Raw genomic sequence first — 4,702 nt, forward strand, 5'->3', positions numbered from 1 at the left:
TTTCTTTCTTTCTTTTTTTTTTTTTTTTTTGTAAACATCAGTACTCAATGACAAATACCAACAGAAAGCAGCAGAGGCTGAGAAAATGGTTCAAAGTGCTCAGAGGCAGTGGGAAGAGGAGCAACAAAGATTGGCAGTGGAGAGAGATAACATCCACAGAGTACACCTTGCTGAACTGGAATTCCTTTTCAAAGAAAAAACTGAAGCAGAAAAGGCTTGTCAGGTGCGATATATTAATAGATGGAAAGTTCCATGAGATGCTGGCTGAAAATGTTTTGGTGCAAAGTGTGTGGTGGGTTGGAGTTTTTCCGGTTTAAGGGGGAAAAAAAATCCCAGAATAGTTCTGAAGGTTACAGCCTTATGAAGCTACACTTAGTGTGTAACGCTGGTCTGGGCTTTGATGGAATGTGTTGTGGCTGTTGGTCATGGTAAACCAACCCAAGTTATCAGTGCACAGCGCTAGCGAGAAACAGAGGAGCTTGTGGACAGGACCGAAGCTCCTTCTCAAAACAAGCAGAATCACAGGTCAGCTTTTATTCAAAGCTGATTCCTATAAAGGTAGGGCAGGGTACAAGCTGTGAAGAATCCTACTTTTAGATGGAGTTTTCTTTTTTAAGTTGCCAGGTGCAGCAGGGTAAGCTCTGAGTTCTGGCTAGCAGTAGGTGGCTGAGTTGGTTTGAGGAGGCTCTGGAAGGGTATTGCCTTCTGTTGTGTACAGTGCTTTTTAGAAGCTGCCTTCAGAGAGTTGAGTGCTGCAGCAAAAGATCAATGTTGAAAAAGTATGCTCTGCTCTGTCAAATGATGTTTGTCCTTGAAAAAGGACAAAATGAGCAGTGTATGCTCAGGGCACTTTGTTCTCCATCAGCTCCCTGGCAGTCTTCTCTGCCAGTGGTTGTGAGAGGAAGGGGCTTTCTTGGTAGATGTAGTTAAGCTACGAAATTGTAGGAAATGTAATTAACATGAGTAGACTAAGATTGCCACAAATATATCTAGCTCGTTAAACAGGTCAGCGTGAGCTGTAGACATTCAGAGTCTTGACGTCTCTGAACTCAGAAGACTTTCAGGACTTTCAAAACTCTCTGAAAAGAAAATGTGATTCACTAATAGGAGCCAGACCCTAACCTGCCTTCAGCAGTAAAAATGTTCAGTTTTTCCCCTTTGCTTTTGTAGCTGTTCCTCTGCCCATCACCCTACAGTTATGTCATGTATAGTTATAAAATTCTGGGAAATAAAAAAAATCTTACATCTGGACTTGACTGCATTGAAAGCTTAATTCATTTAAACTTGTCAGATAAACATCAGAAATATGTGGGTTTATAAATTATGACTTTGAATGAGTTGCAGTCTTTTGTGTTGTGTATGTACAGGCCCGGTTGAAATCTCCTTTAGTTATTCTGAGCTATAAAAGGAAAGCTAAGGAGATTTAATTGTGGTCTTCATACATGCAGAGAAGTGGGATTCTGAGCATGTCAGCAAACCCTGGCTGGAAAAACTGCACTTCACAACTGGTAGGCGTGGGAGTGGAGTCACAGAGTATTGAAATGTGTCTCTGGGACACGCAGGAAAAGTTACTCTCTGCTTTGTGACAGATCCACGATGAGCTCTGTTGGGAGTATCCTGGCCTGGAATAGGAGGGGCTGGAGCTCCATGGGAAGGGCAATAGCATCAGCTCCTGGTTAGACAGGAGACCTCATCCCTTCATGTTTTTTTCCTCAAAATACTTGGGAGATTGCGTGGTTTACACACGGTTAAAAAAACCAAACAAACAAAAAACCCAAAACAAAACAAATAAAAACCAATACAAAACAAGAAAAAAACAAACAAAAATCCAAAACAACCAGCCTGTTTTGAACTCTCTGTATCAATACATTTTTACGTGTTCAATGCTTTCTAATTCCAAATAGAATTAATAGACTATATTCACCTGTGAAAAGCAGAACAGAACAGTGAACAGCACTAAAGACCATGCTAGTCTTTCCTAACTTCTTTTAATTGCTTTCCTATCACTTGGTAGTTGAGAATTCAAGAACTTGAAGATGCTTTAAGTGAAGAGCATCAAGGCATGAGAGTTTTTTCAAGGATAGCAAAGAAAGATTTCAGAGAGTCAGAAAACGCACATGAGAGAGGAAAAAAAGTGTAAGTTCCCTTTTAAAGGTGTTGCATAATGGCAGCAGACAACTTGAGTATAACTCGTAGTTTACATGCCCTGCAATTTTCAGTCAGCAGAAAATCCAGCACAATGTGCCAAACCAAATGAAAGGTTCAGAACCTGGCAGTCCATTAATAACAGGCCCATATCAATAACCAAATGTATAGTAAATGGGTAGAGATAATAACTGGCCTGTTACAGACTATTTGCCAAACCAAAACTTCTGAAAATCGTAGTTATGGTAGGCTCTAGCCTCCAGTTGTGCTTGGGGTGAGTGTAGGAAAACATAGCCAGCAGGTCTAGAAAAGATAGCTTTTCTATCTACATTCTAACTACATTCTAGATATATTCTTATTGAAGACATTATTCTCCACTTTGGTGACTCTCTTGAATCTCCAAGATTCCTGTCAAGAAGTTGTGTATCATTTATAGTGGATAATCTTTGTTTTCAACTTTTGAAAGCCTGTAGAAAGCTTTAAATGGTTAAAAAATACTGAAATGTGTGAGAGCAGAGGAAATCTCTTGGGATGTTTCCTGTCCAGCACAGTCTGCTGTGTCTGTGGTAACAGAGCTTGGGTGACCCGTCTGTCCGCCTAGAACTGTATGGGTCTGTATACACAGGTGTTTGTGTTGACTTACTCACGCAAGGAGTAGTGGAGAATGAAAGAAAGTGGTTTCCTACAAAAAAGCAAGTTTCCTGCGCAATTCATTCAAGATTCATGGCTATGGATACGTTTTTTAGTAAGATACTTAAAACTTGAGCTGGAAAAGCCTTTGCAAACATAAATTTTAAGCAAGCTTTTTGGCTTTTCTGACACCGTGCCTAAATACTCAGGCAATCTTTTTAAATTCTTCCTTAGATTCCTGTCCCTGATTCTGTCTTCTCTGCACTGTTTTTTGACCTTGTAGTTTCCTCATCAGCTGCCTGTTTGGTCATGCCAGGGTCTTGTTTTCCTGACTGATACAGTAAAAGAACAGATTAACATTCTGGGTAGTCTGCTTTAAAAGTCACGCCAGAGTAGAGTCGGGCATGAGGAAATCTTAGGAGCGAGAACTGTACATTCAATCAGGGTTGATGATGCAAGATGTGATGTAGTCTCTCTGAGAGAGAGACCATGAGAGCTGTTGTGTCAATTTAAATATGAAGAATTCTGTTTGTTATGTGTAATTTTGAGGCCATATCCAAATGTGAATCTATTGAATTGTGTGATACAAGGCTTGGTAACTGAAAACATAACCACTTGAAAAGTCTTTCTTAGAAGGAATATAAATTTCTTCCTTCAATTAAGAAAGGCAAGCAGCTTCAGAAGCCATGTGATGTGCTAATGTGGTATCTGCCATAAAGAACATACTGCATTTGACAAAAGCAATTTTGGTTAAAGTATCTTATTGCGGAAACTTTCCAGTTCACAGAGACAGCATTCATCCTTAAATGTGCAATGGAGAGACAAGGCTGAGGAAAGGAAGGAAACTGAAGAATCCTTTGGGACATTAGTGGATGCTACAGCCAGCTTCACCCAGGACGAAGGCTCAATAGTAAGGAAAAAACCTGTGGCACACATTGTTTAGGTTTTTAAACATACTGTCAAAATATTTACTGTGCTGAGGATTTGCTGCATTTGTGCTGAGCTGTGGAAGAACTCTGCCATTCTCTTACCCTGTTTGTTATTATGCTACCTTTTTAGGAATTTAATACATGAATAAATATAACCAGGGCCTTTGAGAAGATAATTTGTTAAGTCTGGGTATGATGTACTGGAGTTCCTAATTAAGAAGGCATTTTGTAGATATGTTTACGATTTCATGTGAAGAATGTTCTGCCTTTCTACCCAAATTTTTTGTCACGTTTTATTAGCTACCATTGTAGAAATGTTTTCTTCTACTTCATACACCATTTTAGTTTTAGTGCAAGTATTTGACTGTAAAAATTGCTTAAAAATTGTTTCAAACTTTCAGGTGGAAAAGCAGAGGGGATTTTTGTTGTTGCTTTGTTTTTTGTTTGTTTTGCTGTGGATTTGGCACATTGGATGTATATTACTGGATTATTTTCTGAAAACTTTCTCCTTTTATATGACCACTTTGGGCCTTTCTACTCTCTTTATCCAGCTACACCTTGAATAACAATTGTGCCATCTTTTCACACAGCAGCAGGGATGAAGGAAAGTTCTCAGCATGTCTAGAAAATCTCTCCTTTCATTGTGTGGTAACATTTGCTCTGTTTCTACTCTTAGCAATATTAACTTTTGGTGGTGGTGGCTTGGAAACTTCTCCTCTTCCTCTCTCAGAACTTGGAGCATGAAAGGTACATGAGGTCTGTTCCCTGTTGACAGGAGCAGAGACCTGTATAAGAGAGTCTTCAGATTTGTGGGTGTCTTTTGTTCAGTGGATGGAGTTGTTCTACACATTGTCTTAGTGTTGTCCACTGTGCAGGCAGATCTGTAATTCATAAACTGAAGAAAAATAAAACCAGAACCTTCTTTTTCCTTTCTCTCTGGAAGAACAGCTTCTTCCATGCAAGTATTAATGTATTAAATGACATTTGCTGGACTAGTT

Source organism: Lonchura striata, chromosome Z, assembly GCF_050655825.1.
Source record: "Lonchura striata isolate lonStrDom1 chromosome Z, ASM5065582v1, whole genome shotgun sequence".
NCBI lineage: Eukaryota > Metazoa > Chordata > Aves > Passeriformes > Estrildidae > Lonchura > Lonchura striata.